Source organism: Leuresthes tenuis, unplaced genomic scaffold (assembly GCF_036924035.1).
Source record: "Leuresthes tenuis unplaced genomic scaffold, fLeuTen1.0.hap1 SCAF_6, whole genome shotgun sequence".
Lineage (NCBI taxonomy): Eukaryota > Metazoa > Chordata > Actinopteri > Atheriniformes > Atherinopsidae > Leuresthes > Leuresthes tenuis.
The window spans coordinates 10,495,680-10,520,099 of NW_027325360.1; the positions used below are offsets into that span (position 1 = coordinate 10,495,680).

The 24,420-nt window shown below is 38.1% G+C and overlaps 1 protein-coding gene across 1 annotated transcript in view; it reads right to left on the reverse strand.

Moving 5' to 3' along the window:
• The window catches only part of atosb (atos homolog b), a 176,025-nt gene that overhangs the window by 118,747 nt on the left and 32,858 nt on the right, over positions 1-24,420 (reverse strand). The window lies entirely within an intron of this gene.

The following is a 24,420-nucleotide window of genomic DNA, read 5'->3' on the forward strand; positions in this document are numbered from 1 at the left end:
AAATGAGTCCTGGGCAGGAATGTTAATCACAGAATTTGACATGTAGCTGAAGATTTGGCCTTCGGCCTCTCAGCGGGCCTCTCAGACAGGTGGCTCTGTCTCAGCAGAGCAAATCTAATCTCGTGTCTATGACTCCTTTCCAAATGTCTGACAACCTGGTATCAGCTCTTGTGTTTTTAAATAAATATTTTTTATCTTTTATTATTGTCATCACAGTTAAATGATCAGCTATCAAAGTAAGCTGGCAAAAAAACTTTTATTCTTTGGGGTTTAGAAATTGTTCTAATTGAATCTGTGTAGGTATTCTTAGATAAATTTGCTTTAGGTTTATATAAAGATGATTAAACAATCAAGACCTCAAATTTTGACCAGTGCTCTGAAAATCACCCTTTTCTAACATAAGCCCTTTAAACTCCACCAACACCCTTAAAAAATGGAGGAAACCCCAAACTAGAAAATGTGTTTGACAGATACCTAGTCTTACTACCAAGAAACTAATTGAAAGTTTACAGAGCTTTTAAAACTTTGTATCTCTAACATTTGCTTGAAAAATCTACATTTTTGGCTTCATTACAACTGCAGAAGCAGGCTGGTGCTGTGTTATTTCCTTTCCTGTGTATAAATCAGCAGAATTTGTCAAAAAAGATATTTCAAATGACAGCTTACACATTTACTATGCTTCCAAATCTCATTAAACAATTAAAACCAGCAGATTGTGTTTAGTTAACTTTATTGTATAACAATGACTCTGGAAACTTGATCCTCTGACTGTTTTTTTTTTCTTTTTTTGTGGTTTGGTGATCAAAGGAGCTGATGATGTTTTGCTCCCTTCTGATCCTTCATCTCCATGAAAATTCTAACACAATATGGAATAACATTTTCTATGTGCGATTTGACAAGGTAATGTAGCGAGAAAGCCGCAGCTGGGGGGTGTATGATGAGGTTAGTTGGGTAAATTCATCATGTATCACAAACAGCCCCAGGGCAGCCGAGATCTTCGTCACACAAAACAAACTAATTGCAGAGCATTGTGGTGCAGGAGTGTGGAGTGCAGGATGTGTGTGTGTGTGTGTGTGTGTGATTTGTCCTCATTATAGAAGGAAACCACAATGTTTCATCTTGAAATTAGGCATGACGCTAAGCAGATGATGTTTGGTGGTGGTTAACCCGCATAAAAGAGGATCCTCGTGAGATACCTTTGCATACTCAACTGAACTCAGCCAAAATTTGAACGCAGCTACTTGATGTTATTGGCAGTGGCAGAGAGAGAGAGAGAGAGAGAGCTCAAATTTAAGCAAATACACATAATTAGAAAAAAGACAAGCAAACAAAGAGAATACAGATGGCAACACACGTGATGAAAATACAACAAAACCAAATATAAAAGTGTGCTGCAAATATGCTCAAAACAATCAATTAGTTGTATGTGAATATTTTCCCAACTTATCTGAGGCTGAGGAGCCAACATTAAGAACTAGAATTGGCACAAAGCAACGAACAAAGTGTATTGTGGCTGTCTTTTTCACTTTTTGAAACAGATGCACTCAGAAAAAGTAGGAGGGATATTTAATCTTTTAAAAAGTATTTGTACACTGATTAATTTATTTGAAATGGTTTAAAACATTGCTTCATGAAGAGAAAATTTTCACTTTTAAAACCACTTAACGACCAAGAATATTAAAATTTCAGCAGCATGTCCTCACTACCACTCCCTATGCCCACTTTGTTGTTTTTAACGTGAATTCAGCTTGAAATTTTTTCAGAAAAATGCACAAATGAAAGAAACTGACTATTGTGTTTTCAGAAAATCCAACACACTCAATGCACTGCAGCTTTTATTTTAAACGTTACAGTTGTAAATAATTATCCATATGGATAGAGCATTGTGCAATGATGTTCTTACCAGTGAGCGAATGGAAAACTGAAGAAAACGAAACACAGCCCCAACTAACATATTGGAATCTGTCAGTTGTTTGATACCTTACAGAGAGCAAAAGTGCAGGTGCAAACACATCTTGGGAGCCCTGACTTGATCCAGACAATTTAGCACCAGATGATGCTAAACCTGAGCAAATGAGGGTAATAATTCTCTAAACTTCAATGTGTCTTAAGTTTGAAAAATCTGAAGGGAATTGGCTTTTTGCTCACACTGTGTGCAAAAAGGCCGACTGCCTGCTATCTGCTGTTCTGCTTGATTCCTCTCTCCATTGGCTGCTGTAAGTCGTAGTCATGCTGCGTTTGCTGAGAGATGATGTGTGCAGTCACATTTAACCACAGCCAAACCCTTCCCTGTGTTCATTGTGTCTGTCACAGAATAGTTTGTACTGTAGGAATCGCAGAAAGTGGAACAGAGTTTTTCATTCTTGCCCTCAGTTTCTCATGTCGTAGCAGCTCCTTCTCAAACTCAATTATTTCAATCACTGTTAACCAACCTCCGTATTTGCAAAAAGCGTGTTTCATCATGTTGTTATCATTACTTCCCTCAAACCACTTCTAAAGAAATGTCAGCATAAAGATGTTTGTGTTTTGACTTGCATGGCTCCTGGCAATCTTCTTTTTTTTTTTTCTGACATCATGATAAAATTGGTAACGCACACAACCTTATCCCATTCCTCTGATCTGAACTTCAGCAGCTTAAGTCAAACATTGATGATTTTGAGTTGGGTCTGGCAATAGTTTGAACCCTTTTGTCAGGTGTCAAACACACATAGAGAAGGTCAAATGAGTATAAATAAAATGGTCATTTTTAATGTTTTGTCAAGAATCCTCTGAAAACAGTGATTAGCTGAAGTCTAACAAAGAATAGGTCTTCTTCTTTTAGATACTCAATAAGGCCTTCAATGCAGCTGCCTTTAGCCGTTGTTTGTGGTCATTCTGTCTTTTTTTTTGCTTAGTAAATGACATATGGCTTCATAAAGTTGAAATCAGAACGTAGACAAAGTTCCTCTTCTTTACCTTAAAGAGCTCCTGGGTGGCTTTTGCAGTGTGTTTTGGGTCAGGTTGAGGTTACAACCCCAACACTCCAACAAAAGGATGTCAGGCTCTGTAAAACACGATGCAATGATTTCCAAATCTCATAAACCATTTTATTATTCAAATTGCAACATAGAAAACATACCAATTGATGAAAATTAAACAGTTGGGACAGGGCCATGTTTGCCACTGTGTAGCATCCCTTTTAAGAACAGTCTGTAAACACCTGGGAACTAAGGAGACCAGCTGTTGGACCTTTTGCAGAGGAATGTTGTCCCATTCTGTCTCAACAATCCAGTCTAGACCTGTGTTTGGTCTAGACTGGGGGAATGCCAGTCCACAAACCGGACTCTGCTATGAAGCCATATTGCTGCAATAGATGCACTATGTGGTTTAGCACTGTCCTGCTGAAATATGCAAGATCTTCTCTGAAAAAGATGTCTCAGTGGATGTTAATTTTGCTCTCAATATATTCCTGTCATGTCAGCATTGATGGTGCCTTTCCTAATGGGCAAATTGTCAGTTCCATAGGCACTAATGCACCCCCATGACATCAGAGATGCAGGCTTTTGGCGTTAGCGCTGATGAAAAAAAAAAAGCCTCTCCTCTTTAATCTAGAGGACATGACATTAAGGATTTCTAAAAAAAATACTTAGGACATAGCAGTTTTTCACTCTCCTTCCATTTTAAATGAGCTTTGGAGCCTGGAGAAGAGGATTTCTGGATTATTTTCACATATGGCTTTACCAACATTACCAACATTTATCCTTTTTTAAAAAAAAAAATATTATACCTAGATTCTAGGAAGCTGTCATTTTAATAATCCATGTAATAATAATCAATTAAATATTTGATTTAGTGTAAATATATTTGGAATATGTATACTGTGTAAAACTACTGCAACACAATTTTAGCCATGCGAGCAAGATGGCATTATTATGTCATTATACAGCATATCAAAGCAACTATTAACTATTTAATGGAATGCCATAAAATTTGGTCCATAACTTTTTGTTGTCCTGTCAAAGAATTGTTTCAAATTTAGTGTCAGATTTTTTATTCAGTGCCACCAGGAGGTCGGATCTTCAATAAGTCAAATCTGTTTTTGAACAATAAAACTCATGACACTCATATTTGCATAGCTATTTTGGAATTTAACTGAAAGCACCACTGTAAAGTATCATACTTGCACTTTTTTTTTTGCATAGCTTATTTTCAACACTTGTACAAGTCTAACTGATATTTGCTGATGATTGCAAATTTACATCACCCCACTTTATTTCTTTGACAACTTATATATAAGAGTAGAGAAAATCTTTTTTCTCCACATAGTCCGTTAATCTATTTTCCATCTAGTATTTTATTCACTAGTGCAAAAAAGGAATAACATTTCCAAACATATATTTCAGAGAAAAGCATCAACTCTTCCTACAAGTGATGCTAGGCCCAGTGAATATTTGATGGTTTCAGCACTAAATGAAGCTTCGTCTTCACCCTCCTTTTTGTTCCAAACCAAAACCTACATAACAAAGCCACCTTTTGGCTCCGCGAAGTGGAACGTCCCCCTGACACCCGGCCTGCCCTCCTTCTTTAGCACCTCAAGAGCTTCCAGGATTTAACACTGTTAAACAAACAAAACCTCAATAGGAGAAGAGCAAAGGGCACAGAGCCACATTTAACTTTCTAACACTCTGTTTGTTTAATCTCATTCCTTCAGATTAGATCTTTTGCTGCTGTATTTATCTTTTTATTCATCTGATATTTGTTCTGCGTGTTGGTTTTGCAGCCCCTCAGACACTAGCAGTATCTATCCATCCATCCATCTATTTTCTATACCCGCTTAATCCTCCGTCGGTTGGGTTGCGGGGGGGCTGGAGCCAACTAGCAGTAATTTGGAAAAATGTGTTCTAGTGAAGCCTCAAGTCTTAGTGAATACATACAGCATAATGTGGATTAAGCTCATCTTAATGCCTTCACTCAGCAGTCACTATTACCTAATGAGCAGCTTTTGTGTGCTTTTTGTCTCTCATGCTTAATCAACAAAGGAAAGCATGTCAGCGTCACTCAGAAGAATTAAGTCAAATCAAACAAAGTGACCACAATGTAAAACCTTCTGATCTCTTTTTAAATCTCACTCAGCCTCACTGAGCTCAAAAGTAAACTGTTTTCTCATTCACCTTGAGTTTAAGCTGCAGGGATATATTACAGCCTTACAGTTAAATAACCTTACAGTTATCTCTGTAAGGTTATTTGTGAAGTACATTTAACTGTAAATTGTACTGTGTAAGATATCCAAAGCTGTCTCATAAGAAGAGAAAGTTTCACTGCAGGCCACACGGAAATGTGTTAGTGCAAGAAAGGCTGCTTACATTTTTTGTAATTGAGTGCATTTGGACACAGAATGTAGTGCAACACTTCAGCACGTTGACTTTTTTATCCCAAGAATTTGTGTGGGCGAGGGCTCTCTGTCATGAACCTAAAGGTCCACAGTTGCTCTGTCGCACTCGGGTAATAAGAACAAATTATGACAATGGCCTCGATCGCAGTGGTTACATTCACGTGCTGCAAAATCATTTCTCTGTTATAATGTAGTAGAAAAAATCATCTCAGCTGACCTTTGATGCTACTTATAATTCTGGCTGTCTAGCCATTAAAGACATTTAAGCTCAACATACTCTCCATCAGTACTTGTGTCTTTAATCAACATTTTTGATGTGCCCTGTGAAATTACACTTTTGAAAAGATCGATGGGAACAACCAAAATAAGAAAAAAGATTAAATAAAAAACCCTTCTGACATAGAAGGGATGCACCGATTGCTTGGCCAGTAAAGGAAATGTCCAATTTCCAGATTGACAGGAGATTGGCATATCAGGCACTAAGCAATGACATTATTTTTAAAGGTTATTAATCCAAGTTATAGTCTACGAATCTAAAGAACAATCATGGCTAAGATTTGCTGACATTAAAGAAAATAAATTTATTAAAAAAAATAATACCTAAACAGGCCTGATGTGCATTTGCAATGACATTAGCTTAACATTTGGATGGAGACACAGCTTCACTTCACTTACACTGTGGAAATCGTTGACTACTGTAACCCCCCCCCTTAAAAAGGTGTTGAATTTTTCTGAAATGTGTAGTCTTTCCTGTTTCTATGTACTATGTTGTTGTCTTAGTGCATCAGGGACAATATAGTAATGTGAGTTGGCTAAACCTAAACTATGATGAAGTATCTCCTGCAAACTTTGAAAAAGAAGATTGGAACACATTCATAGCCCACAAAAAAAAAAGAAATTAAGCTGAGAGTTTTTTACGCATGTCATGTACAGTTATAATAAGGGAGTACTTTATTCCAGGTTAGTGATAGTTACTGAAACTTTCTGCTGCATTTCACTGCACGTTGTCATCCTTTGTTAGTGCACAAACAGGAACCATTGCAGGTGGAGCAACCTGTCTCCACTAAAGTGTGTAATTTGTGCGGTTATTGTGTGAAAGCAGCATTGGTGTGGGACTACACTTTTTTTTAAATGGGCTCATGCCTTTCAACTGCTGGTCAGAAACTCAGAGGGTCTAAATCTTTCTTCTGGTGGCACCCCCACATAACCAGAGCAGAAATATGTTTTCATCAGCCGGGGGGTTGGATTTTTCTTCTGGTTCTTTTGGCTGAGAAAGTGTCAGAGCCTTGCCTGTCTTAATATTTGTTTTTATAAATGGTGTGCTGTGGTCTGATTTTTCCACAAAATTAACAGTGGTCACAAAAAAGACGAACCACTGATGAACCGCAGCTTCAAATCCACTTAGATGTCATGTTATGAAACAGATTTATTCAAATGCAGTGAGCCAGAGTAAAACAAGAAGTAAAGGCAGCATGCAGGGAAGAGGTGAAGGAGCACAGGGGAAAGAGCAGATTTAAGTGAAAACAGAGGACAGCTCTGCAGCAGTGAGCTCATATGAAACGTGATGCTGTACAGAAATATTCTCAGTGCCTTGATGATCAATCCTTGTGCAGTGTTGCACCACAGGAAATAGCCATGGCCCTTAGTCTGTCTGGTGTACGCTTCTATATTCCATCCTTGTCTTGGCTGGAGGCCTCAAGCAGAAAGGGGAAACACTGAAACAATTGTGCACCGCAAAGTTGTTGGGGGAAGAAAAAAAAACATGCTGGCATACAGCACTGCTTAAGGCTATACACAGATTCACAGCACACAAGGCAGAAAAGATTTACACACCCAGTGAAGAGGGAGACGGTAACATGTTCTAGCCAAGGCAAACCCACACTCGTGTTTATGGACATTTTTTCTCTCGCAGACCACAAGCTTTCCGGTGGTTGCTTTAGATGGGGCCATGAAAGTGTGTGTGTGCGCGTTTGTACGTGATTTCCAACAAGATTTTTTTCCACCCTACATCTCACTCTAATCAGTATTTAAATTCTAATTGCATGTTTAGACTTTTTTGGAGTGCTTTGATGTTTAACTATAGCTCACTTTGGGGGAACAAGCTAATTACAAATTTACGACTGGCCAGTAATCAGGGCAAATCTTTTATTGTGGTGCTTTGTCATGAGTTGGGACGTCACCTGCAGGAATATTACATGAAACTTAGAGCATCAGAAAGCAGTGGTTTTGTCTGGCAAGACATTTCCCAATAATTCTCTCAGTGGTTACAACATTTATTATCAGGGTTAAAAAACTAGGGACCCTCAGAGAAGTGGTGAGCCATTCTGAGCCAAAAGGATTTTAAAGGATTTATCATTTATGAGACATTACATAAGGGGACAACATGTTTTTTCCCTTGAAATTTTGTTTAACTGAAAACAGTGTGCGCATAAGGTATACATATGGAACAATTCTACCTTTTCTTCCCCAAATAAAGTCAAAGAAGCGTTTTGTCTGAAGTTGAAACTATAACAGAAAAGGACAGACAAATAATGCTACATCCTCTTCTGTGTCACCCAAAGCCATGTTTCCATAGATTTAGAACTATTAAAAAGTTACATTTGTGAATTTGATCCTGCTGATGGCCAAAACCTGATGGGTTTTCTTGCTTTGTAGTGTTTTTTGCAGATGGCCAGCTGCTAATGGTTTTGTCGGCCGTGGGAAATCTCCCTCCTATTAGCTTGTCTCTTGCTCTTAGTCATCTCTCTTATCTTCTGGCTCATCCTACTGAGAGAGCAGTCCTCTGCCAAATGGATAGAAATATTTCTCCATGAATGGTGCTATAGATAAAATCTTCCCCCATGATACCCCAGAGCACAGCCCTTCTCCCTGGGTGCTACCCTGAAATATCAGAGCTACATTCAGCCCTTCCAGCTTCTAAACTATTTTAATGAACATACAATTAGAGCAGCCCAGGGTCAACTGAGGCCTAAGGGCCCAGATGCCTTATAAGACATGCATTTGTCTTGATATCTGACATCAGTTCAGCCCTTGCACTTTTATCACAATTACATGAGCAGGAAGTCTGAGAACAACAACTTGCGGTAAACAGTGGAGACTTTAAATCAGACAAATCATTTTACTGCTATAAGTGGAAAGGTCTCATGGCTTGTTTTACATGAGCTTAGACTGAAAACTGTTCTACATGCTAATCATCTTTTAAGCTATGCTCATAACCAATATCTATTTTCTGAAGTTTATTATGATTTCAGTCACTATTTAGGCAAAAATGCTATTTTTTTTTTGGTGGCTGCTCTGGCCACATAAATATAAAAACATCATGCATCTTTTGACAAGCATGATATTAAAAAGAATATCTTTGGGTTCTTTAACAAAACAAGACATTTTAAGGAAACTGTAAAGCATTGTTTGATTTTTCTTTTTTTTTAGTTTTCCATAGAAAATGGTGGATAAAAGTGATTTTGTTTTGCAGTCTTATTCCAGTCGCAGATCTGCTTTTAAAATCTGAAGAAAAACATTGAAAATACAAACTTATCCAACAATATCAAATCCTCCATGTGTGTCCAGGTTACATAGATCAGAGGACTTGCTGAGGGTACTGTGGATGAGGGACCTCACTGAGAAACAACATACCTTAAAGGGCTGTTTTCTTCTGGTTGCATTTGCACAGTTGTTTGAAACATGGAAGGTACATAACAGCCTACCAGTGGTTGGTAGACAAGTCAAAATCACTGTGTAATTCCCCAAGGCATATACAGCAGGTTTAATAAACCATGGGGATAATTTTCTTCTTACTGCATTTTTAATTTTTTTTTAGTTCTTATAACTACTGGATAAAGTTCAGACTTATTTTGTGTCCACACCACAAAAACTGCTTACAATCGTAGTCCATACAACTCAGTTTCTTGGGTCACTACCTGATGCAAATCAGTCCTGCAGGTACTATAATGAACTAACCTTCCACATCCCTTTAAACCCATAGATGTAGAAAACATTATGCCTTGACACTAACCTATGTGAGTATTGACCCTTTTTTTGCTTCTACTTTTGCTAATTTATAGATGATGTTAGTAAAACAACTGGTAAAAAAAGATTACAGCCACATATGCTAAAAATTTGTTCTGTATATATCTTCAGTTAACATGACTACTTAATATGCTTGTACATGCGCCGCACACATCATACAGTGTCTCACATTGGGAAGTCTTTTTTTAGGTCCTGCCTTGGAATGGATACTTTTTCAACGTAAGAGAAACATGTAGGAAATGGCTGAATGCATAAATGCAACAATGCCAGTTTTACAAAAAATGTGTTCAACAGTAAAAAATTTGCAAAACGTTACCTGTTTAAACAGTTCTCAATGGTAGCTTCTAAATTGTTAAACAAAACAGGAATAGACCAGCGTTGAGGTCTATGGTTTTATGAGCTGACGTGTGATAGATAAATTGGAGCTGGCTGGTTACTTCACTTTGGGCTTGTATCCACACAGCATTTTTTTTCTTCTTTTTCTGAATTCCAGAGCTTTCTTTTTTTTTTCCCAAAATGTTCCTAGTGAGTGGAAAGAGTATATGGGTGCCTTGAGGAAAAGCATTGCACTCTGTCTGTCTTTTTTCATCCAGCCGTTTTGAGAATCTCTGAATTCTTTTAATGATCTTTTGACTTTTTCTTTTGTCACTTTTTTTAAGGAAACCACTCATATGGAGAGAAACTGCCATGCCAGTCACCTGAAAAACTGAAATAAACTTGCTCTGGCTGTATCTGTCTATATCCAGCTGTAGGCTATGACTTGTCAGACAAAAATGATCAGAACAAAGAAAGAAAAGCCCATCTGTCACAGGAAGCACCTTCAAGCGTTCTGTCAGTGTTTTTCAGTCAGAGAAAAGTGCTATGTGGACAGCGGTCCTTAAGTCTTTCCTTTTTGAGGCACAAATGACACAAGAAAGAAGTTCCTAAATATATTTAGTCCTTTTGGGAGCTCCTCAATCCCTATTCCCCCAGCAAATCCTCCAGAATTGCATAGTACAATATTTCATTATCAGTTTATTATCATCAACAAAGTTGTCCTCTATTTAAGAATAGTTTACGCATTTCACTTAAGGTATACATTGCATTTCACTTGCAATATGTACCAAATGTAAGGTTACTCCCAGAGCTGTTTAGCATCATGCAGTTTTCTTTAATTACAATTAAAATTGATAAAAGTGGTTTGATATACAGTATAGAAACTGTGGCCAGAGTCATATCTCCCAGTCACAAAATCTTATCTGAAATTAGTTGGCTTTTCAAATTTTAATTCTGCAGAGATACAATAACTAATTTCTGTTTCATGTCTGCTCACTTTTACAGCTGCAGCCAGCACAACCTGACACAGCTGTAGACATTTTTGGCCAAGTGGAAGATGGCATCATCAAGAGATGGAAAAAACTATAATGTCATGCAAGTTGTCTTTTGAGTGAAAATTGGGGCAACAAATCACTGAATTAATTTCTATACTCAGTGTGTACAGAGCTAAGTACAGAACAGATGATCAAATCTGCAGTGATGTCTGAAGAAGAGAAGCAGAAACTCTACTATAGATCTGAAAATATGCATTGGCAATTAACATAAAAAACAACAGGAATGCTGTGTACTGTGATGAAATACAGCATGTTAAGAAACCAAACTGTGGTTTAAAAAGAGTTGAGATGGGTTATAGTCGTCCATTTCAAATATGTTTTGCCTCAGGAATGTTTTCCAGCTGCACTTCATAAGCGTCCCTCCAACCATAGACACAGGTTAATAAAAAAAGTCTCAGACTAAACTCCTTCAGGTTCTGAGTGTAGGCCTCCAAATGCTTGACTTCATTATTTTAATTTCCGCCTCCCCGAATTGTACGAGTAAGTTTTCAATTTCCTACTGTGAACATTCCTGTGCACTCAGCAGACTGGAGGGGGGGGCAGAATGTTGGTGAGTTTGTCAAGACTAAATTACTTTTAGTTTTGAGTGTTTTTAGAGTTTCAGAAAACGGTTGAAATCATATCTAAATCATTCAGCTTCTAAGTAATTAACATGCTCAATGATACGTAACTATAGTATGAGAAATGAACAGAAGATCCTTTAATGCATTAGGGCAATACAACAATATGGTAAAGAGCTGTTTTTGATGTCTGAGAACGAACATAACTTGTAAGAAAACTGTGCTTTAGAAAAATGTTCGTGGATCACCTAAAACACATCTTTAAATCATCTATCCTTATATCTGATAAGGAAATGATACCCATATGATTTTCGGACAGAATTTTCTATAAGTCAGTTTTGCAGGTGCAGCTGTAGAATGATCGTCCAGGCTGGTGATTTAGTTTACAGCTTCCCCATTTCATCTGCTGCTTCTGCCACCGAGGCAACAGACCAGATTGGTCTTGTAACATAAATGTTGTAACAAAAATGAACTACAAAGAAACAAAATCTAACCAAACAATGAAAACAAGCAGTTAAAAAATTAATTGGATATCAACTCTGATCTCCTGATTGTCCTGGGAGTCAACACACCTCCAACCCAAAATTAGTATTTGTGGCTATTTTAGAAGAGAGAGTCATGTATGCTGTTTCAGAAATGTTTATATGCTTCATATGTATTGAATGGCATACTGTATATGGTTGTTTGATTATATAAACTTGTACAACAATCCAAAGCATAGTAACCTTCAGTGGTGATGTTACAGCGGCCACGGCCATCTGTGATGTACCATTTATGATGAAAGTCCTTATACACTTTTTTAAAAATATTTTAAACCCTAACCCTTAAACAACTCCTGAGGGAAATATGTGGCTTTTTAGCCGCTGAACGCTCCATATATATCCAGCAGCTGGACTGGTTCTATACAGTAAGCTTTTAAGAGCCTGCTGCTGCTCAAAATGATGTCATGGGAGTTTTGAATTATACAACAAAAAAAAAGATAGTATATATGGCTTAATGAGGTGAAAATGTGTCAAAGTAAAGCTGAGAGGAAATGGAAATTCAGGTGGTTTGTTACAAAGCTGCCACTTTCATTGTTGCACTGTTTTCTTATTCATTCAACAGAAATACTGATTAGAGCCATGATTTACAGAGACAGGGTCACATTATACCACTGAAAAGGATGCTGGGGTTATGTGTTAAGTAGAGCTGTTTATGTGGGAGTTGAATATGCGAGATTTAAAAGAACTGCTATTTTTTGGTGATACAACACACCTTCCTTAATTTGCTCACTATATCTGTGTTGCACTGAGACAGAAGAAAGATACAGCATATTGCTGACTCTCACATTTGCACAAACACTGATGGCAGCACGTAACCATGCAAGGTGCTGACCAGAAGGGTTATTTTTGGATTTAGCATCTTGCTTAAGTGCACTTTGACATGTGGAGGGGAGGAGCTGGTGATTGAACCAGCGACTCTGCTACTGGTGGATGACTGCTCCGCTTCCTAAGCTACAGCCACTAGTTTGTGCCTTGTTGCTCTTGCGTCTTGAATGTTGGCACTATTTACATATCAAGAGTACCTTTAAAGATGCCTTTAAGAGTCTTGTACAGTACGTTTTTTTCCCCTCAACATGGCACTCACAATGACATCATATGAATTCCTTTGTTGGTATATAATTTTTTGCTATCAGCTCTTATAATTTAGAGGATGCTAAGTGCCTGATATCACAAGAGACAACCTGTTGGTGTGTTTTTGCACAGCGAAAGGAGTTGCTAGGAGCTTTTTTAGTCCGCAAATAATTTCAACCACGGCCAAGGGTGGGTGTGACGGTCCAAATGACTCGAAGGGTTTGAGAGCCAGCCAAAGGAGTGTGTGTGAGAGAGAGAGAATGAGAGAAAAACACAGGGAGAGAGGGAACGTGACCATGAGAGATTCCTTCAGCTGACTTTATTTTTATGGCTGGCAAACCACAGTAAACAAACAAAAAAGCACATAAAGTCTTCATGGACTACCCTTTCAAACCCCAAACCCTCGAAGCAGCTCTGTTGTAAGAAACAAGCCTCTTAAAATGACAAACATGTAATAAGTGTTTTAAGTTAATTCTCTTTGTTTATTATAAAACTGCAGAAGATTTGCAGATTATGGAATGAGAGAGTTTACAAACTCCTTAAGATGATGTTCAGGTTGAAGTGGGATTCATTTCAGAGCTTTGAGTCACACAAAAAATAGCTTTGAATACATCCAAACACCCTGCAGGAGTCATTACCCATCTTATTGCATCATTGTGACATGTACGCACCACTCCAAATGACCTGTAAAATGTCAGCTGCCCAGACTGAACGTGTCTGCTGCAGTGTTGTTGTTTTTCAACATTTAGATAGATAAACTTGGACATGTAATGTTTGTTTGGACAGGAGAAGGATCAGCCCGATTCGTCATCATGTTAAGCTGGAAAGGTGTTTGAGACAGAGTTAACCTCACTCCCACCAAGCTTCTCTGCGTGGCAGCACAACCAAAACAACCCACCCTGGAAATGGAAATGCAAAAGATGGACATGCAAGCTCCTCCCTATTAAGGCCAAGCAGCCAAAGTTTTTTTTAATTGGACTTATTGTATACAGGATGTCAAAACTTTACAAATGAATATTTTTATTTTAGCGATCAACTAGCGTGCTGTGAAATGGATAAAAATGTTTACTTTTTAAAAAAATTCTCCTTCTACTCTACATCTGACCTTGCCTGTGCTGTTTCATTTCAGATCTTTGAGGCACTTTGATGTATGAGTTAGCATGAATTGTATGCTATAAATAAATCTTAGTTGGACCTTCGTATTGTATAACTGATAACACGTTTGTGGGTTTTTCCATGGTAATAATTTCTCTATAGTGACTATGACTCACTCTCAAATTATAAGAAGAAAGTCCAGACTGTATTTTCTCTGAAAATATGCAGTCCAGATTTAACTGAAGCTAATTTGATCGTTAAGTAAGTATTTAATTTCAGTAATGTCTGTAAGTAGGTTTATTGCTGACATTTTGTCCAGGCCACAGATTGGCAGCACATGTGACTACCAGCATTTTTACTGCAACTTGGCGGGGAAACTCTTTTCTCTAAGTTCCCAAAATCCATCCACCAGAGTTCTTTTGCAAAACTTATTCAACAAACTTAGAAAAATAGAACCCTTTGTTTGCTTCAGAAAAAGCATTTATTTGCAACAAACAAGGATGGTTTTCCTTGTGTCTCATCTTTTTACAAGGCATCTGCATAAGGAGGTGATCACTTCAGTCAATGACTTACATAAATGACTAGAAGACAGCAAAACATTAAAAATGACACATTGCTTGCGAGTATTGTATAAAGACTGACTTGAAACAAGCAAAACCTGCTCTTTATCTAAATTATTAATTAAAGTTGACTCATGGTTGAAATGATGAAATACTCACCAGACCCAACTGTCAAGCATATTTGATAAAATAATAAACATAGAAAAGTTTACATATTACAGTATATAAGGAAGTACTTTAAAAGATGTAACATATCTAGATTTTCTCTCTGAACAACGTCTCTTTGTTTTCAAGTTTTGTTTGTCTCAGACCCATTTTGTTGTGGTCATTTACTCTACTGGAACTTAAATGGAGACCAACAACATCTGGACTCACTAAAGAACCATTAGCAGCTTGCTTATAATTGGCCCTGACCCCGTATTCTGAGAGGTCACTGGTCAGAAAGGGTTGGTTAGTTTAGGAACAGCAAAATTAACTTCCTGTTATTCATTGATAATGACCACATTAGGTGCAAAGTTAACTAAGGGTCATTAGCAGGAATGTCATATACAAACAGCTGCATGGATTTTTAGAAAGTTTAGTCACACCTTTGTTGGAATTTGTATGTCTGAAGTTAAATTATTCCTTGGTGTTTTGTTGTTCTTAGAGGTTGTTTATGTTGTCAGAATTTGACCAAGTGAACAACGTCGCCTAAAACACAAGGTTAGGGTGTGTATATGCAACTTTGTCAATATGAAAGCTCATGCTTTTCAAGTAATACCTGAGACAACATGCTTATAAATAGTAAACCTGAATTTTAACCACCATCCAGCATTCATCACACCTCTCAAGAATCCTTTCATCATTATTTCATGGCAGCTTTTTGTTCTCACGTCCAAAAAACATAAACTTTGACTGTAATCTTTGAAGCCTTATGCTGCCTGCAGCGATTGGAAAATGTCTCACTGAGGCGACTGCTCATTGCTGGTCGCGTACAGAGACAGAAAGGGCCCAAGGCTCGGTGCTAACTAACTCCATATGCTACAACTCTGGACATCCAACTGACTTCTAAGACTGTTGCAGACTAGTTCAACATAAACTTAGCATCTCATCTGAACGAGGGGGGGCACAGGCAAACCCCCTCCCATGCTCTAAGGAGAAGCATCTGTACCCTCATTGCGCTTAATGTTCACTTCTCCCGCTGCCAAACACTCAGACAATGATATGGCTTACAAGTGAAATGTTTCACATCTTAAACAGTTAAGTTTATTCATTTATTTCACACAGCTCAGACCCTCCAAATGTGTCAGCAAAGTCTGACGTTTTATTAGAAAATCTTAAAGAGTTTAAACAAGCAGCAAAGAAAGGTTCCTTTTTCCAGTTTTTGACAAAGTCTGGGAGACTTCGATCTCTCTTTCTGAGCAGAATTTTGGTTGAGAACTTCTCACTGAACGAGATGGTGAAAAGGACTGCTGGCAGCGAGCGTGGATTGGTGAATGAGCAGCGTAAGAAAGGGTACAACAGGTAACAAGGACCTACTGCTGAGAGACAGATGGCTGAGCTGCACAATAAGAGGCCCGCACACTGACGGGAAGCTCTCTGCGTGTGTGTTAATGTGAGCATATAAGACCTTCTTTTATTTGCTGTATATCAGTTTGTCCAGTGAGCAATCAAAGAATGTGTCATGAATGACTGTTTCTCAGAGCACCCACTGACATTTTCAGGGGGGTTATTCACTGAATGGTCTCTAATGAGCGATGCAAATGTGGCCGTGTGCGTGACAAAACTAACTACATGGCTGCTGGATGTCTAATCGTCACAACAAAATATATCAGAAATGGTGGAGGAAATACATTTTTTGTGGTAGACATAAAAGCAACACAAACATATAATTTAATATTAAACTCGATTGTAATATACATGTTATTTTCTCCCATCTATGAGGTTTGAAAAGCTTATACAATAGTTTTGACCACAAATGCTTCTGGAGAAATACTGTCATGGAAGTTTTTTTTTAGCATGTTCAGCTTTATTACAGTTCTGTCCAAAAGGCCCACAGTTAATAAAATGCATTAAGACACTGTTTATAAGAATCTTTGAACACCCACTTTACTTTTTTTTTTTTTTTCACTTCCATGCTGAGCACACATTGAGCCCTAAGTCATCATGTGTTCTCATAACAGTGTATCCAGGGTGTCAAACTTGTTTTTGTGGATGTATGCTCATGCTCTTTCACAATAGGTTGCTTGATTAGGGCAGCTAACAAATAACCAACACTGGTGGAGATATACCAAGCAGTTGTGCAGCTATGTTGCCACTGGTCATCAAAATTGCATGTCCAAAAAAATTGCCCCAAAAAAATGTGATTATTTCAGAGGGGGAATGAACTGGGAGGGTTAAATAAAAGGAAAAATAGGATTTTTTTTCAATGCTTTCTGAGTGCGTCCCCCCCCCCCTTTTTTTTACTGTAAACTTAAGATATATTCAGTCCCATATTTAAGTTTCTTGGTTTTTCAACAGTATCTGAGTTTCTGGCTGAAGCTAATTCACGCTGACTCAACCAACTGTATAGCTGTGTGTCCACATTTTATAAATTTCATAAGGTTCTTATGTACCATATCATCTGCATAGACTGTTCATGGGATCAAGTTTGATCATTGAATTGGTGCGTTTCATTTCAAGAATGCATGTGTACAACAACACATATGGTATACACAAAACAGCATCTGCTCTCTGTTTTGGACAACATCAAGGCTCCTGCTTTCTACACCCTCTTCAACATTACACGCAGATCAGTAGAAGGGTTACATTTGTTTCTTCTAACCACAGCTAGGATTAGTTTGTGAACACTGTGGCCTCTCTTTGATTTCTCATAAGGCCTGTTTATCATTCAAGTTGCAGAATGTCTAGTGGCTGAATTTCAGTCTGGCCCGCTGAGGCTAATATTGCTGGAAAATTGGCACCTCTCCATGTTCAACAATGATTTTGTTACTGTATGTTTATCAACCATAATGACAAACTACTGAGTCCTTTTTTAAAAAAAAAAGTGTTTCTGTTTGACTTTGCATGATTAATCAGACGTTTGATTCAGATGTTTTAGGTTGCTGATAAATGCAGAAAACTGCATTTAAAGAAAGAAAAAGCTGTGGAAAAATGTTCACAAGACATCACGTCATCTGACTTTTCTGTGGGAAAGTACAACACTCAGTGAATTCAAAAGACAAAGCACATTACAAACAGCTGTATTTAAATAGTTTCAGACGAAAAGTAACTTTAACAGTTTGTAAGAAACTTGCCATATTTGTCTTAAAGACAATTCATTCTTGGTATCTTCAAATGTCCAAATTTTTGCAGTGCCTCAAAGATGCCATCAGTAAAACTACCAGTGAAATGATAACAGACTTTAAGACTTTTTCTTTTTTCTTCCAAGAGTACACTACCAGTCAAGCATCCGAGCATAGCATGGCTGAATCATGGAGAAGCTCAGATTACAGGGCTCCAGCCACTGAAATTGATAGTCATACACCCCCCTCCCCCTTTGGGAGAATATCTGCAGCTAAGAGTCAAACCACATCCAACCTGGATCACTGCCAAAGAATTATTCACTGCTTCAGCTATCTGGGCCAGTGCAAAATCATATGGAATACACACACTTATCAGAGGCAAGCTGAGCTATTTTTTGGGAGTGAAGTTATTGGCTGCGGTGGTTCTCCACACTAAATAGCGAGGCTAACCAGTGTTTGCTTTGTGGAAATCCCTTCAGCATTTGCAGAGTGAGATGGAAGGAAGGCTCACACAAGCCAGCTGCCCTTTTCTCTTGTGTCTATGAGGGTGTATGCTTTCAGTAAAATATGTACTAACTCGGCTGGCAAGGCAAAAAAAATTGTCAAACCACAGAAATGAGAAAATCACTGATCTAATTATGGATTTAAAAAAAAAGGATTTGCAGCACACAGAATAAAAGTGACCAGTTTTCTTGTTGTGCTGTAGTTTTATACATGCACTTATGAACAAGTTTGAGCTTGTAGTTTGAACATAGAATTGTAGGAGTCATTTTTTACCACAACATCAACATTGTCTCCAGAGCATTTGCTGCTTTGATTTGCTGCTATTTGGGCACAAAAGCAACCATGTTTCCAGTTTTTATACGTGTAAAAACCACTTCTCCTTTTTTTCTTATTTTGCCACATGTTCAAAAAATGTTTTAGCAACAGTTCTCTAGGCTTTCTATCGGCCTTTCAGTCATTAAAAAAGGGCACCTGACTCAATGAATTAACCAGTGTTGTGTCATATTTGAATGAACTGCTGCTTTTTTTTTTCTATTTTAGAAGCAGTACATGAAGAAATACATTATTGCCTTTCTATGGAAAATATATCAAGTGTGTGCACCATACCTACCCATGCTGACTGAGTAGTACATGTATTTAACAATGTTAAGCCAAATCCTGTGCTAGAGAATGTTCAAGCACATTTTGGATGCAAACGTGACAAAGCTGACCTACAAACAAACAAACAACAAAGTAAAAACTTTAATTTTGCCTCGACTTGACATTTACTTTAACCAACGCTTGAATGAGCACGTTGTTGTTATTGCTCATGTGATGATTCTGTCAGACAAACGGTTCAGAACAACTGGTTGAGGGGTTTTTCCTTCACTTTAGCCTATGACCTACGGAAGAAAGGGGGTTCTCCCCCATCAGCATTCGACCCAGTAATCTGCAGGCCTAAAGTGAAAGCTCTCCTAGAGTTGGGGCCCAGACCTCATATCATCTGGTTTCTATTCTCTCTGCCCTGTCCAATGAAATCTGACCTGCTTTAGAGAAGAATTGAATTATGGGGCCATCAATAAATACCATATTCCCCCCTTTGAAGTTTCATACGTGATGCAAAATGGTAAATGTCATGTGTTAAAGTTATTACCCAATTCCTTAGCGTTAATCTAGTGTGCTTGATGTTCCTGACGTTTGAAGACTGTTGTGGCTTTATCTATTCTGACAGCAACCAGACTTACTGTTTTTTTTATTTTTGCTTTGCTGAAACATCAGAACTGTTTTCAACCTACGTTCGCCTTTAGTAGCCCCCACAGAGGTAGCCGAACCACATGGGAAGAGCGAGAGGTGGGTGAACTGCAGGGGAAAGATTGACTTTGAATGTTTCGTGACAATGGTGGATAATTTTACCAGCTGGTGAATAGTCTACTCTTGAGTCATTTGGCTGTGTGTAATCTTCCTGTCTTGCACTCTTTAATTGTGCCTCTCACGGAACAAGTTGCTTTTGTTAAAAGAAGATATTGCCTAAGGTCCTTCTGGTCCAACAAGCAACAACAGTGAATTCATGAGATTTATTATTGTGCACTATTTAAACTTGTTTGTGCAACTTTTTCTGTATATTTGATGGTGAATATTAAAAAGAGGAAGATAGAAAATGAGATAGAGACAGATGACAAACAAACAAGAAATCCTCACCAGACTGTACCCAAATTGTATCCTCCGGTATATAATCACACCGTGTGTACCAAAAGTCTGTGTTAGCTTGGAAATAACTTGCTCATAGAATAATGTTTGTCCTGTTCTAACAAAACATTTTAAGGGACAAGGGAGGCATTAATGGATGGTAGATAGAAACAAAAACTTCCCTTTTTCTGTCAGTTAGATGTTGCATCTGTTCGTACACGCAGGCACAGATGTTAAAGTTGTAAACTCTTTGTCCTGCATGCTTTCTTGTATCATACACATGGCCTGTGGCTTGTCGAAGAGCGTAAGTTCATGAAATCAAGGCCAATTCATGGTTTATAAAACTGTACAGGAACTTCTGTGGCCCTTAAAAATGAACAGTGGGTGTTTCCCTTTATACAGTTTTAGGATATGTGCCTGTCTTCTACTTTGATCTGTTGCACAATTATACATTTAGAAGGAAAAAGTGGTGACTTCATTAAAATTGTGACTTTGTGACAGCAAGAACAGGGGCTCCAGGGCTCGTTTAGGGTGGAACAACAAGTAAAAGTCAAAAAAGGAAATGAGAGCATCTGTGGGCTCTTGCAAGCCTACGTATTAAATGATGACTAATAAAGGTGTGGATAAATGCAATAGTTGTTGCGTAGTCTTCTTAACATAGGCTAAGCATTGATACTTATTGAAGTGGACTTAAATGCAGTTGCAACTACTTTCCTGGCTCTGTACTGTCAAAGCATGTGCAGTGTGTACAGTCCTCATGGACACCAATTTTAAGCTCCACTTAGATGTTCACAAAGGGTCCAAGCAGGCATTTGGAGCACAAACTGACAAAATCTCCGTCACATGGACCCATGTACACACACATATGGAAAGAATAAAATCTCTTTTGATCAAGGTTTTATAGTTACAAAAGGAGCAAAAAGCTCTAGGAGGAGTTTTAGCTGTTTTGTTGATCCAACGGGAGCATTTTTGTATGCCCACAGCTTTAGACAAATTGTCTGCAATGCCATTGTTGTAGCAATTTTTAATACAGGAAATTGGCTAAAATGTTTACAGTAAAACAAAAAGAACATGAAAAGTAGAAACAACATATAAAGGCACAAATGTTTTTTGCAGACCAATAAAGGCCTTGAAATGTTTCAGTGGAAGAGGGCAATGAAGATCTCAAGTGAAAAAGTTGCCCTCTCTGACAGGTCAGTGAGATGTGTGGTAATCCCTGCGGAACAGCTGCCGGATATAACGAGTAACAGCGCTCTGGCCATTCTGAATGAGTGAGTGAAAAATAGCACAACCATTAAGAGGCTTCGTGTGAACAGAAAGAAGGGAGTGCATGATTGCACTGTCATCTAAGTACAAAAAGGGGAGGAATTAATCCAATATCTGCAATTATAGTTTAAAGAAAAAGCTGGCGGTCAGGTCTGCAGGACCAATACATATCAAAACCAAATGGTAATAAGTCTTTGCATTTCAGACCTATGCATTTTTTGGGGGGGAGGGAGCGGTTCTTTAGAGGTCTAAGGCACATGAAATGTATAACAGGAATAGCATGCTTCTTTAAGAACTGCCTTTATACTAAAGAGCATCTGTTGAAAATGTCATCTGTGTGGTGGGTGGGAGGAGGTGTGAAGATGTTGTCAATGATATTCATTACAAGCTGGCCCATCAGCCCATCAAAGCTTTCTTTTGTGGAAGGGATAATGCTAAAGGCAGGTTAAGGCTTTCCACAGAGACGCCTGTGTTTTACTCCTCCCCTTGGTCTCCTCCTTTCTTCTTCTGCTATGCCCATGAGCAGCTCATCAGCAGGGTTGTACAGTTCATCCCCAACCTCTGCTCGACTTAACCTTTTCTTTGTAGAAGGCCAGGACTATTAATTTTACTCAATAAAAACTAACATTTAGCAACTGGAGTTTGCTTAATGACGAATGCATAAATGTAACACCCACAAACCGTTGAGTCCACATGAAAGAAATTAATGGTAAATGTGGGAAAACATTTTAGAATATTTTCCGTCAGATGCAGACGGTTTTTGCAACTGAGTGATTGAGAGCCTGGAGGCTCTTTCCTGTCTAGTGCAGGTTGTGACCCTGCAGAATGGAGCAACTGCTGCAGAATAGTCAGTCTGTTGACAGAAAGCGCTGAGCCATCAGAGTTGCTGATGATCATATGTAGCAGCCTCAAGACCTTTGACAGGCTCAGATGAGTCCGCCTCAAGGGGCATCTCCACTGACATAGCCAGTCTTTATTAACAAAGGTCACATCTTAAATTTGAGTTTTCCTCACTGAACTCAATGTCTTGTCTATAACTAAAGTGGAATTAGTTGGAAAACTCAAATCCCGCCATGATCGTTAAACCAATAACCTTACACTCACGTTAGGGAAATGACAATGGTCCAAAAGTTTGTTCTGTCCACGATGGATTACTGTTGTCTTAAGCCCCTCTCAGACTTGCACTTCTTCCCACAATGCTGCCTCATGCTGGAATGAATATCGTGGTCAGTTCCCTGTGAAAGTTACACTGACTATGAATCTCACTTTTAACACAGAAGAAGCAAAGAAGAGCAAAGGACCCTGCAGAGTTCAGAAAAAGAAAAAAAAAAAGAAATGACCAGTTTACAAATCTCTAAATACTTTGTCAAGTTGCATTATCAAGCTTTTCCAGTAACCATTTTCACACACAACTGTTACACATACCCCCCACCCTGGAAAAATAAATAAATACTGAACCACTTGTTTTCCATGATTTGAATACCAATTAATTTCTGATCCTGGTGCTACTGGTTACATCAATATAGTGATGTAACCAGTTAAACTATTTCACATTTACACTATTTCATTATACTGCCATACGGCACCTGATAGCCTGTTTACTTGCACCTGTAACATAATTTTTTAATTTCCCTAGGGATTAATAAAGTATCTATCTATCTATCTATCTATCTATCTATCTATCTATCTATCTATCTATCTATCTATCTATCTATCTATCTATCTATCTATCTATCTATCTATCTATCTATCTATCTATCTATCTATCTATCTATCTATCTATCTATCTATCTATCTATCTATCTATCTATCTATCTATCTATCTATCTATCTATCTATCTATTTATCTATCTTAAACATTGAACTTTATATCAATGTTTTTGTGAATAAATGCACGAGATAGAGACACTGCCCTGATTCTCAGTTTCTGAATCTGAAAGGCCCCTCATTGAACTTTATCCTTGTTTTTTTTTTAACATACATACATAACATACATAGATGACATCATTTAAGTTGGGGAAGGATGGATCTGTAAATGTCAAGGACAGAGGAAAAATGAGGTGAATTAGTTTTGTTTTGGACTCTGTCCCGTCACTCCGAATCTCTCCTCCTTGCTGCTCAATTACTTCCCTTTTCTCTCTTTCAGGACTTGAGAACCAAGCAGCAGGCTTAAACTTGTACAAGGGTCTGATAGTCTGGCTGCACCAAAACGAACCTTGAAACTCTACAACATTTGTTTTGGGAACTTTTTTCAAGTGAAAAAGGTTGTTGCAAAAAACACTTGTGCTTTTCATGGTTATAGCAACAAAACAGAAAAGTGAGGTAGATCAAATTAACATAGTACGTGTCTATCTATAAATTGCGCATTTGCAAATTTGTGGTGAAGAAAAACAAAAAAAAATGGGTAAGATAAGGTATGTTACTCTTTATTTCCTCTCAGGATGTGCAGTATGTCCTTATCCACCATTCCATCTGTCTGTTTCCTTCTTCCAGTTCACACAGATATTTTCTCTCTGTTTTTTGCAGAGAAAGTATTGTATATTGTAGCCCATTTCAGCAGGCCACACATATGCAGAGAGATGGGGACATCCAGAGTGAAATTTAGGTTAAAACTGATCTGATTATGAGAGAATAGGCTTCATGTTTCACAAATCTTGGACAATCTTTTGGGGTCCTCTAGTCATTTGCTTCAAAAAAGAAGTTCCATATCTTTAAGTTGATGACCCAGCTGGCAGCTTCGTCATTCATCAGAAGCATCAGAACTTAGAAATTCATTCATTATTAGTATTACCGTTCATTGTGCTTATAAAGTGATGTGAAAAATAAAGATTTATTTTGCGGTAACAGGACATTTAAATGCCATCTCAAAGACACATTGATGCATTAAAACGGCATGTATGCATAAGGTTAAAGAGGACAAAATACAGGAACAAAGCTGGAAAATCAAATCTATAAATACCACGACATGACTTGACAAGTGAGACATGAGGGCAGGAGGCTGTTTTGCCAAAGGATATTGGAAACATGCATTCCAAACACTGTGGCAATTATCTTTCGTCTTCATGCCTACTTTTATCTAAAGCTCAACACAAGTGCTGGGCACCCAATCAGTTCTGTATTTCTGTTA